We start from the raw sequence: 13,111 nt of genomic DNA, 5'->3' as shown, positions 1-13,111 counted from the left end.
CACTGTGCTCCAGCCTGGACAAGAGAGTGAGACCCTGTTTCTATTTAAAAGAGAGGGAGAAGATGGATTAAAGACTTAAATGTTAGACCTAAAACCATAAAAACCCTAGAAGAAAACCTAGTCAATACCATTCAGGACACAGGCATGGGCAAGGACTTCATGTCTAAAACACCACAAGCAATGGCAACAAAAGCCAAAATTGACAAATGAGATCTAATTAAACTAAAGAGCTTCTGCACAGCAAAAGAAACTACCATCAGAGTGAACAGGCAACCTACAGAATGGGAGAAAATTTTTGCAATCTACTCATCTGACAAAGCGCTAATATCCAGAATCTACAACGAACTCAAACAAATTTACAAGAAAAAAACAACCCCATCAAAAAGTGGGCGAAGGATATGAACAGACACTTCTCCAAAGAAGACATTTATGCAGCCAACAGACACATGAAAAAATGCTCATCATCACTGGCCATCAGAGAAATGCAAATCAAAACCACAATGAGATATCATCTCACACCAGTTAGAATGGCAATCATTAAAAAGTCAGGAAACAACAGGTGCTGGAGAAGATGTGGAGAAATTGGAACACTTTTACACTGTTGGTGGGACTGTAAACTAGTTCAACCATTGTGGAAGACAGTGTGGCGATTCCTCAGGGATCTAGAACTAGAAATACCATTTGACCCAGCCATCCAATTACTGGGTATATACCCAAAGGAATATAAATCATGCTGCTATAAAGACACATGCACACGTATGTTTATTGCGGCACTACTCACAATAGCAAAGACTTGGAACCAACCCAAATGTCCAACAATGATAGACTGGATTAAGAAAATGTGGCACATATACACCATGGAATACTATGCAGCCATTAAAAAATGAGTTCATGTCCTTTGTACGGACATGGATGAAGCTGGAAACCATCATTCTCAGCAAACTATCGCAAGGACAAAAAACCAAACACTGCATGTTCTCACTCATAGGTGAGACTTGAACAACAAGAACACTTGGACACAGGCAGGGGAACATCACACACTGGGGCCTGTTGTGGGGTGGGGGGATGGGGGAGGGATAGCATTGGGAGATATACCTAATATAAATGATGAGTTAATGGGTGCAGCACACCAACATGGCACATGTGTACATATGTAACATACACAGGAAGGGGAACATCACACACCGGGGACTGTTGTGGGGTGGGGGGAGAGGGGAGGGATAGCATTAGGAGGTATACCTAACGCTAAATGACGAGTTAATGGGTGCAGCACACCAACATGGCACATGTATACATATGTAACAAACCTGCACGTTGTGCACATGTACCCTAAAACTTAAAGTATAATAATAATAAAACTAAAAAAACCCCTGCATGTTGTGCACATGTACCCTAGAACTTAAAGTATAATAAAAATATGTATATATATATACACATATAAAATAAAAGAGAGGGAGAGACCTTGTCTCTATTTAAGAGAGACAGAATATAAAAATTAAAATGACCAGGGCCACAACCAGGCTGAGTTGGTTTAGGATTTGAATCTCTTCAACAGACTCAGAGACCTGTGCTTCCTTTGACTAAGAGATTGGAAATCATACTGTAGAGCAAGTGGTGAGTCTCATGAATTGACCCTGCATAGTTTTGTGTAGATGAAAGTACAATTTGGGGAAAGGATTATCTTAAAAACACTGAGTGATAGGGATCATGACAGGTTCAGTTTTTTCTTCCCTCTCCCACTTCACCCTTTGACTTGTGGTTCGCCCCAGGGAGCATGCCAAAACTTCTATGCTACAGGTTTATGCTGTATGGACTGTACAACACCAACAGTGAACCCTATGGACTTTGAGTGATAACAATGTGTCAATGTAGATTCATCAGTTATAACAAATATACCACACTGATGGGAGGTGTTGAGAATGGGGGAGGCCATCCAGGTTTTGGGGGAAGGCATATGGAAAATCTCTGTACTTTCTGCCTAATTTTGTTGTGAACCTAAAATTGCTCTAAAAAAACTAGTCTTTGGAAAAAACACCTGACAATAGGGATTGGTGAAGGAAAGAATCAAATGGAAAAATGAACTCATACATTAATAGTGGGAATGTTAACTAACAATATTAGTGAGGCTGAGGACAACTATACCGCCAACTCCCAAAAAATTCACTTCTAGGTATGAACCAATAAAACCTCTTTCACACATTAACAGCAGTGTTATAGCGACACTGTAGTATCTACCAACAGAATGAAAATAGATTATTTATAAAACAATTACCATTGTTTTATAAACAAAGCTGTAAATATCAAGCACAAATAAATTGCACAAATATGTTGACGGTAAAAAGCATGCTGTAGAAGAATATATATTATATAATACTTAAATACATTTCAAAATCAGGCAAAACTAATACTATATTTCAAGGATGCTAAGATGTTATCAATTATTGACACACTATTATTTCATGTGCAAGTAAGAAATACATCATTAAAATATGACACTTTATCAACCGTAAGATGTATTCTGATGTCAGAATGTTAAAATGTACACTTCGGCATTAATGAAATCCAGAAAATATTGTTTAGGGATATATGCACTAAAATTCTAAGGAAATATACGGGAAGGATACTTTTCTAATCCATTATAGTGGTTACCTCTGCAGGAAGAGAGGAACAGAGGGAGTGATGATATGAGGGAGAAGTTAAAAATAACACAAGGTGGCCTATTATAAAAAGAAATAATACTTATGTATGTGTTACTTATACACAAATTATCTCCAAAAAGGTAGATAAGATGTGATCCAGCAAAAGTAATACCACATCCCTTGTTGGAAGACATACCTTTTTTTTTTTTTTTCTTTTTTTCTGGGACAGAGTCGTGCTCTGTCGCCCAGGCTGGAGTGCAGTGGCGCGATCTCGGCTCACTGCAAGCTCCGCCTCCTGGTTTCACGCCATTCTCCTGCCTCAGCCTCCCAAGTAGCTGGGACTACAGGCGCCCGCCACCACGCCCGGCTAATTTTTGTATTCTTAGTAGAGACGGGGTTTCAGCATGTTGGCCATGCTGGTCTCAAACTCTTGACCTCGTGATCCGCCCGCCTCGGCCTCCTAAAGTGCTGGGATTACAGGCGTGAGCCACCGCGCCTGGCCCAGACGTTACCCTTTTAATCCATGACCCTGTGCAAGCAGTGCTTTATACCACTTTGCCACAATTTAACAGCCGGGCGTGGCTGGCCAAAAAGGCCTCCCAGGCATGGAAGCTTACCAAAGACTATCACACGCTGAATGTCAAGATAGATGGTGGAGGAACATACAGGAGACTGATAGGCAGCACGCGGTCACGCCATTTCACCAACCTGATGATGGCGTCACAGTCACACGGCCCGTCACAATCCTGCCTGAGACACACACAGTAACGCACACACAGGTCACGCGCGGGCCCCCACAAACAAGCTGTTCCAGCCACACAGATGCAAACCTCATAGCAACACGAGACAGAAGACACACACACGCTCTCGTGAGCAGGCTCGGACCGCGCACCGGCAGACGCGCGCGAATACCCATAAGCAGCCCCAGACACAGACCGTCCTACAGCTCCCGGTCGGCACAGGCTGGCCTCTATGAAGCATGCAGCCGCCCTACCTGGTTCTCCCGGATACAAGCACCACCGCCTCGCACGTGCTCGTTCACCCTGGGAACACGGGGGCCGCAGCTCCACGGACAGGCAGGACCGGCCCGCAGCGGCCTCTGGGCAATGACTTGAGACAGGGGAAAGGCGGGAAACGCTCGGCGCGAAGGGCTCTGGGGCTCGTAGTTCGGAGGGCGAGGCCTGTGCTCCCAGTGATGTAAACCGCGTGCAGGCCAAGATACTTCCCAGAGCCACAGCCCCGCACCATCCCAGGGTCCAGCTGGAAGAACTAAGGCTGAGGCCCCAATCGCTGCCCCTGCACAGGGAAGGGGCGATGCGGGGAGAGGAGGAGCGGAGGACACCGAAGTCAGAGGTGGAAAGGAACAAGCTCTTCGGATGGAGGAAGGGAGGGTTCCAAGGAGCTCCTGCCCACCACCTCAGCTCGAAGGTGCTGCTGTGAGGAAGCCCCAGGGGTGGGAGGCTCCTCCTGGGAGAGGAGCGCTCTGAGGATGCACGTCCAAGGGGACCGACAAGCAAAGAAGTTAGATCTGCAGTTCACCTTAATTTGGGCAGCTCACTGTATCGTAACGGAGCTCAGAGGCTGGAAGATAAACTGGGAGGTTCAGTTTTGTCCCAAGCCAGCCAGAGCAGGAGAAAGAGACCGTGAGGACTTGAGGGAACAACAATGAAAAATGTCTGTCTTTGGAGGAGGTGGAACTCCTGACTCCCAGCTAGGAAGGGAGAGGGAACTCTATGTCAGGACAACCCATGATGCAAGTACAGTCTTTCATGGGTGTCGGGCCCCTGGGAGGGGCCATATTTGGGGATTTCCAGCAGCAGGGCTCACCAACCTTTATCCCAGGTGCTACCCAAGGCAAGGCAATGGCTTCCTATGGCCAACATATGCTCAAATTTTCTGCAAGAGCTGGGGTATTCGACCTTTATCTTTGGGACCACTGTAAGCTAATTACCTGGATGGTGTGGAGGAAAGGATTGCCCTCTTGATGGCAGTGAGAAGTAAGGGTCAGCAAAAGGGACCAAGAACAAATGGTCCAGGTCATAGTGCTTCCCAGCCTTCATCATGGCACAACCAGAAAATGGTACTATTTGTATGGCACACTGGAGTTGTAAAATTAGAGTATAGGTTAAGCTGATATAGTGAAGACCCCAAAATACATATTCAATGACCTGAATAACATATATTTATTTGTACCTCGTGTAAGAATCTAGGGCTGAGCAGTCCAGGGCTGGTGGGATAGCTCTGCCTTCCAGAGTGAGTAGTATCCATCTTTGGGGCAAAGGGGGATGTTAAAACTCCCAGCATCTCCCAGCCAGTAGGGCAGGAGAGGGCAGAGGAAGCAGGCACAGTGCCTTCTAGGGTTGCAGTCCAGAAATTACACTCATCCCTTTTGCTCACATCTCATTTGTTAAACTGCACTTCATAAACATTAGAAACTGTGATGCATCACAGGACATTATGAAGACAGTAAAAAGCCTAAAGATGGAGGAAAATATTTGCAAATTAGGTATAGGATAAAGGTCTATTATCTAATACATATTAAGATCTCTTTATGACTCAACAATGAAAAGACAAACAACAAAATTCGACTTTGGGTAAAAGACATGAGTAGACATCTAGCCAAAGAAGATATACAAATGACCAGTAAGCATATGAAAAGATGTTTGACCTTATTAGTCATTAGTGAAATGTAAATGAAAACCACAATAAGGTACCACTTCACATCTACTAGAATGGCAATAATCAAAAAAAGGAAACTGGGTGTTAGTGAGGATGTGAAGATATTGGAAAACTGATACATTGCTGGTGGGAATGTAAAATAGTTCAGCCACTGTAGAAAACGATTTGGCAGTTCCTCAGAAAGCTAAACATTGAATTACCGTATGACTTAATAATCCTACCCCTAGGTATATACCCAAAAGAACTGAATACAAGAACATGCACACACATGTTCATAGCAGCACTATTTACAATAGCCAAAAGGTGGAAATAACCCAGATGTCCATCAACAGATGAATAAAGTTACCAGGTTACCAAATAGATGAAAGTTACCAAATAGACAAAATTACCAGTGTGGTAATTCATGCAATGGAATATTATTCAGCCATAAAAAAGAATGGAGTATGCATAACGCCACAACATGGATGAAGCTGCAAAACATTATGCTAAAGAAGGTAGATACAAAAGGTTACATATTGCATGATTCAATTTATATGAAATACCTAAAATAAATAAATCCATAGAGAAAGAACACAGATTAGTGGTTACTAGGGAATAGAAGAAGGGGAGAATGGGGGAGAAAGTGCTTAATTGGTAAGAGGTTTTCCTTTGGAATGATGGAAATGTTTCGGAATTAGAAGTGGCTATTGCACAACACTGTGAATGTACTAAATGCCACTGAATTGTTCACTTCAAAATGATGACTTTCATATTATGTGATTTTTACTCAATAAATTATATAAAATGTGTAAATGGTCTAAACATCCCAATAAACAGAGATCTTCAGGCTGAATTAAAAAAACACCCAACTATATGATGCCTATGAGAAACCCATTTTAAATATAAAGGTTATATTTAAATTACAAAGGTCATATTTAAATTATAATAAATAAGGTTATATTAAAATATAAATAGGTTAAAAGCAAAACAAAAAAAAGAAAAAGATATACCATGCTAATGCTAATTTTAAAAAGCTGAAGTAGACCAGGCGCTGTGGCTCACGCCTGTAAACCTAACACTTTGGGAGGCTGAGGCAGGAGCCCAGTTTAAGACCAGCCTGGCAACACAGGGAGACCTCGTCTTTATAAAAAATCAAACACTTAGCCAGGCATGGTGGTGTGTGCCTGTGGTTCCAGCTACTCGGAAGGGTGAGGTGAGAGGATCACTTGAGCCCAGAGGTCGAGGCTGCAGTGAGCTGCGATTGCACCACTGGGCTCGAGCCTGGGTGACAGAGCAAGACCCAGTCTGAAAAATTAGAAAACACTAAGCTGGAGTAGATATACCACTATCAAAGTAGATTTGAGAGCTAAGAATATTAACAGGGACAAAGAATGTCATTTTGTAACAATAGGATCAATTAACAGTACATAACAATCCCAAACGTTTATGCATTTAGTCAAAAAAACTCCAAAATACATGAAGCAAAAACTGATGGAACAAAAAAAGAGAAATGGACAAATTCACAATTATAGCAGAGATTTCAAAACTCTTCTCTCAAGAAACAAGCAGACAGTAGACTTGAACAAATTATTGCAACAGAATAGGAAATACATGAATGTACCCAAATACATGTAGTAATTAGGTATATGTTAAAGGTGACATTTCCAATATGTGGCAAATGTTGAATTATTTGTAAATGATCATTGGAAACTAGGTAACTGTAGAGGGGTAAAGTTGGATTTGTACACACACAAAAAAAGGAAAAAAATGAAAGCAAAAACATAACAGGAGGAAATCATGGGAAAATTTTAAAATTATCTCAGGGATATGGTTTGAATGTTTGTGTTCCCTCCAAAATTCCTAGGTTAAAACCTAATCCCTAATGTGACAATATTAAGAGGTGAGGCCATGTATGGGATTAGGACCCTTATAAAAGTACTTGAGGTTGGCTGGGCACGGTGGCTCACGCCTGGAATCCCAGCACTTTGGGAGGCTGAGGCGGGCAGATCACGAGGTCAGGAGTTCGGGACCAGCCTGGCCAACATGGCAAAACCCCATCTCTACTGAAAATACAAAAATTAGCCTGGCGTGGTGGTGGGCACCTGTAATCCCAGCTACTCAGGAGGCTGAGGCACGAGAATTGCTTGAACCCAGGAAGTGGAAGTTGCAGTGAGCCAAGATCGTGCCATTGCACTCCAACCTGGGCAACAAGAGCAAGACTCTGTCTCAAAAAAAGAAAAAAAAAGAAAGTTGAGGTTAAAGGAAGCTCTGTTTTGCTTTCTTACCCCTTTTGCCTTCTGCTATGTGAGGACGGAGCAAGAAGGCTCTCACTAGATGCCAGGACCTTGATCTTGAATTTCCCAGACTCCAGAACTGTAAGAAATAAATTTCTGTTCTTTATTATTTACCTAGTCTGTGGTATTCTGTTAAGGAGGCAAAAAAGACTAAAATAGAGAAGTGGGGTGTACTATTAAAAATACCTAAAAATGTGGAAGGGGCGTTGGAATTGTGTAATGGGCAGAGGCGGGAAGAATTTGGAGAAGCAGGCTAGGAAAAGCCTATATTGCCATAAATGAAGCATTAAGAATGATACTGGTGAGGGCTCAGAAGACGAGAGCTGTAGAGAGAGCCTACATATTAGAGATTATTTACGTGGTCATGAACAGAATGTCGGTAGAAATATGGACCATAAAGGCTATTCTGATGAGGTATCGATGGAAATGAGGAATATCTTATTGGAAATTGAAGGAAAGGCCATCTTTGCTACAAAATGGCAAAAGACTTGACTGAATTCTGTCCATCCCTGAGGGCTCTATCAAGGAAGAAGTTAATAGCAATGAACTAGGTAGAATATTTGGCAGAAGAAAAATATTGAAGGAGCTGCATGGCTTCTCTTAATTGCTTTTAGTAAAATGTGAGAAAAGAAAAAAATTGAAGACACAATTTATAATTAAAAGTGAGGCAGAATATAAAGATTTGAAAAATGTTCAGCTTGGCCATGTAAAGAATAAAAAAGGGTATTTAGATGAAAACCAAGGGTGTGGCCAAGTGGCTATTCAGTAAGATTAGCATGGCTAGACGGAAGCCAGGTTCTGTTCATCAAAATAGTGGGAGGATGACCCCAAAGACATTTTTGAGATCTCTGAGGTTGCCATGCCCACCAAAGGCCCAGAGTAGCAGGGCTTTGAGGGCAGAAAGGTTTTGAGAGAGAGGCCAGGGTGCCCATGGTACCTTGAGGCTCACTGCCCAGGGCTGCCTCGGGTCTCTGCTCCCTGCATTCCAAAACAGCACTCTGCTGCCTCTGCTGTGGCTCAAGCTGGCCCAGGATGTTGCTCAGGTTGCTGCTCCAGAGGTCACAAGTGGTGAGCTTTGGTAATGGCCACATGGTGCTAATTCTGCAGGTGTGCAGCGCAAGAGCTGTGGAGGCATGGCTTCCTCCACTTAGATTTTAAAGAATATCTTGGACAGCCTAAGGGCCACTAGAGAGAGTCGCCACTATGGCAACTCCTAGTGGAGCCATGCAGATGGGGGGCAGCCTTCAAGACCCCAAACTGTAGAGCCACCCGTGTGCATCACCAGTATACTATAGTAACTATGTTACTTCTTTGTGGAAGACACTGAGCCACACTATGAAGACGCCAGGCTTCTCAGAGACGGGGCAGACACAGCAAGAGGGAGGTCAGAGCAGAGGCCAGAGCCCAGGCAGGATACGGGGGGGCCATGCCACCACCACCGGCATCCGGGGAGGAGTGTCAAACGGGTGACTCGGCCAGGAAGGCCAGCCTTTGAGAGACAGACATGCTTGCCCCATCCCCTTGCCGGCTTCCTTCTCCGTCCCTGCGTCGAGCTGTGGCTCCATTTCTCGATGAGGGCAGAGGGCGACAGGCGTGACAACCACCTTCTTGAAGCTCTGCGGGCACCCTCCTGCGGGTGGACAACGAGCGCCTGGGAGGCCGTTGTCCTTGGTTGGGGAGCGCTCGTCTGCATCCAGCCTAGCAAAGAGGCTGCTCCGGATGGGGAGGGGATGAAAACCCCTGCGGGTCCCACGCCGGTGCCCACGTTGCCCAGGCCTTCACAGACCCCCAAACTGGAACCGCCGGGACCACGACTGACAACCGGCCACACGACCCAGGCAGAGACGTGGGGAGAGGCTGACCAGAAGAAAGACCGACGTGCAAGAAACCCACACTCCGGCGCACAGGGCACATGTGTCCCAAGGCGCACGCACACACAGACCGACAGAGACAGAAAGAGAGGGCGACGGAAAGAGAGAGAAGGGAGAGGGAGAGAGAGAGAGAGAGAGAGAGAGAGGGGTAAGAGAGAGACAGAAGTCGGCACACAGACACGCACCAACGCACGCACACACACAGACACACACACACAGACACACGCGCACACACACACACACACACACACACACACACACCCATAACGCACACAGACATACAACAGGTGACAACCACCCCCAGGCAGCCCCTGAAGCTGCCGGGTTCTCCTCTCCGCGACTAAGAGGCATCGGTGAGAGAGCAGCCCCCGGGCACACAGGCGGACCTGTGCTCGTCATCACAAGGGCTCCACTTTTGGGGAGACTCACCCGCACACCGTCCGCGCACACCTGAGGCTGGGATCCCGCGCTGCCTCGCCGGCGATCTGTCTGAGGTTTCTTCCTCCTGGGGTTTCTTCCTGCTGGTGGACCCTCCGCGAATCCCGGCGAATTCCGGAGACCGTCCTGGAAACTGCCCTGGCCAGGACTGGTCTCAGCCCAGACTCACACGCACGATCACACAGGGCTCCTACTTCGCCAAGTGTCAGGGACCCATCCCCGGGCAACGGTGGCTTTCACTGTGACCCAAGCGGCGGCTCGGGCCTCGCGCATGCGCACTGGCGAGGCCTACTCCCCCGCACCACCCCCCCTTACTCCGCAGAGGCAGGCTGCGGACCCTTTAAAAAATGGCGGCGGCGCGGCAGCTGCGGGGCCTGGGGCGGCGGTGCTGGAGGTTGCGGCGGCGGCGGCGGCTGCGGCGCAGCCCGAGGCGGCGGGTGGGAAGAGGACTGCCAGAGGGGCCTGCGGGAGACCCAGGGTCGGACCCATAGGAGTCCTGTGGTCAGGACCTCCTTGATCGCTCTTCTGCTTCGGCTCCCGCTGAAGGAGGAGCTTCGGGGTGCCGGCTGGGCTGCGCGGACTCCTCTTGGGGTCCGATGATGGATCCCACCGGGCGATCGGGAATCGGGTTCCAATGCAGTGAGGCGGAAAGGGTCTCGCCGGGGCACAGAAAGATTCCCAGGGCCGCAAGGCGTGCTGTCGGCTGCAAAGGCACCGACCCATGAGCCCACTGCCTCCCTCCTTCCTGGCAGGAGCAGGGGCCAGCCTTCATCTCCAAGGCCCGGGGGCTCCGGCATCCCGACGCGGCTTCCGGCGACACGGGCAAAGAGAGACACAGGCGAGTCCGAGCTGGAGCCAGTGTGACCACACGTGGCACTGTCGTCCCCCAAGAGCACATGCAGGCAGCGTGTGTCTTTGAGGCCGCAGGGGGCGACGACGAGGCGGACAGTGATGTCCAGGCGTGCGCCCCGGGGGCCACTGGAGACCTGCCCCACAAAGCGGAGGAAAAGCCAAGCGCACCTGAAAACCTGCGGGACAGGGCCTGTGCGCGAGTCCAGGCCACGTTCAGGGAGGCCCGCCAGAGGAGCCGAGAGCTTTGGACAAAGTACACCCCACCCACAGCCCGCCACCGGCTAGGTACCCCTGACGCAACCTCCCCTGCACCCAGCCAAAACCCAGTCCCGTTGGCTCCCTGACATCCGTGGCAGCCAAAAGACTCAGTGCTACAAGGCACTTTCCCCGGGAGCGGAGGAACCGCTTGGCCCTCAAGAATCAGAGAAGAAGTGCAGGTGGGGTGCAACACCGCCTTTCCTAGAAGGCCAATGTCAGGAGCGGTGGGCTTGCCTCCCCCTCTTCCTGGACCGAGCGTGCAGCCATCACTTGGGCCAGGGAGACCAAGAGAGCTTCCCTGTCCCACACAGGTATGGAAGCCCAGAGCTCCAGGAACACCTCAGCTGCCCAATCATCCAGAAAGAGGTGTGGAGAGGGAAACAATCATGACGCGGACCCCCACGAGGTTTCTCCCTGATGGACGGGGAAGTCCTCTTTGTGAAGACACTGAGCCACACTAAGAAGCCGCCAGGCTTCTCAGAGACGGGGCAGACACAGCAAGAGGGAGGTCAGAGCAGAGGCCAGAGCCCAGGCAGGATACGGGGGGGCCATGCCACCACCACCGGCATCCGGGGAGGGGTGTCAAACGGGTGACTCGGCCAGGAAGGCCAGCCTTTGAGAGACAGACATGCTTGCCCCATCCCCTTGCCGGCTTCCTTCTCCGTCCCTGCGTCGAGCTGTGGCTCCATTTCTCGATGAGGCCAGAGGGCGACAGGCGTGACAACCACCTTCTTGAAGCTCTGCGGGCACCCTCCTGCGGGTGGACAATGAGCGCCTGGGAGGCCGTTGTCCTTGGTTGGGGAGCGCTCGTCTGCATCCAGCCTAGCAAAGAGGCTGCTCCGGATGGGGAGGGGATGAAAACCCCTGCGGGTCCCACGCCGATGCCCACGTTGCCCAGGCCTTCACAGACCCCCAAACTGGAACCGCAGGGACCACGACTGACAACCGGCCACACGACCCAGGCAGAGACGCGGGGAGAGGCTGACCAGAAGAAAGGCCGACGTGCAAGAAACCCACCCTCCGGCGCACAGGGCACATGTGTCCCAAGGCGCACGCACACACAGACCGACAGAGACAGAAAGAGAGGGCGACGGAAAGAGCGAGAAGGGAGAGGGAGAGAGAGAGAGAGAGAGAGAGAGAGAGAGAGAGGTGTAAGAGAGAGACAGAAGTCGGCACACAGACACGCACCCACGCACGCACACACACAGACACACACACACAGACACACGCACACACACACACACACACACACACACCCATAACGCACACAGACATACAGCAGGTGACACCCACCCCCAGGCAGCCCCTGAAGCTGCCGGGTTCTCCTCTCCGCGACTAAGAGGCATCGGTGAGAGAGCAGCCCCCGGGCACACAGGCGGACCTGTGCTCGTCATCACAAGGGCTCCACTTTTGGGGAGACTCACCCGCACACCGTCCGCGCACGCCTGAGGCTGGGATCCCGCGCTGCCTCGCCGGCGATCTGTCTGAGGTTTCTTCCTCCTGGGGTTTCTTCCTGCTGGTGGACCCTCCGCGAATCCCGGCGAATTCCGGAGACCGTCCTGGAAACTGCCCTGGCCAGGACTGGTCTCAGCCCAGACTCACACGCACGATCACACAGGGCTCCTACTTCGCCAAGTGTCAGGGACCCATCCCCGGGCAACGGTGGCTTTCACTGTGACCCAAGCGGCGGCTCGGGCCTCGCGCATGCGCACTGGCGAGGCCGACTCCCCCGCACCACCCCCCCTTACTCCGCAGAGGCAGGCTGCGGACCCTGTAAAAAATGGGGGCGGCGCGGCGGCTGCGGGGCCTGGGGCGGCGGTGCTGGAGGTTGCGGCGGCGGCGGCGGCTGCGGCGCAGCCCGAGGCGGCGGGTGGGAAGAGGACTGCCAGAGGGGCCTGCGGGAGACCCAGGGTCGGACCCATAGGAGTCCTGTGGTCAGGACCTCCTTGATCGCTCTTCTGCTTCGGCTCCCGCTGAAGGAGGAGCTTCGGGGTGCCGGCTGGGCTGCGCGGACTCCTCTTGGGGTCCGATGATGGATCCCACCGGGCGATCGGGAGTGGGGTTCCAATGCAGTGAGGCGGAAAGGGTCTCGCCGGGGCAC

The sequence above is a fragment of the Gorilla gorilla genome, chromosome 20 (assembly GCF_029281585.2).
Source record: "Gorilla gorilla gorilla isolate KB3781 chromosome 20, NHGRI_mGorGor1-v2.1_pri, whole genome shotgun sequence".
NCBI classification, from domain to species: Eukaryota; Metazoa; Chordata; class Mammalia; order Primates; family Hominidae; genus Gorilla; species Gorilla gorilla.
This window is presented reverse-complemented; position numbering follows the sequence as displayed.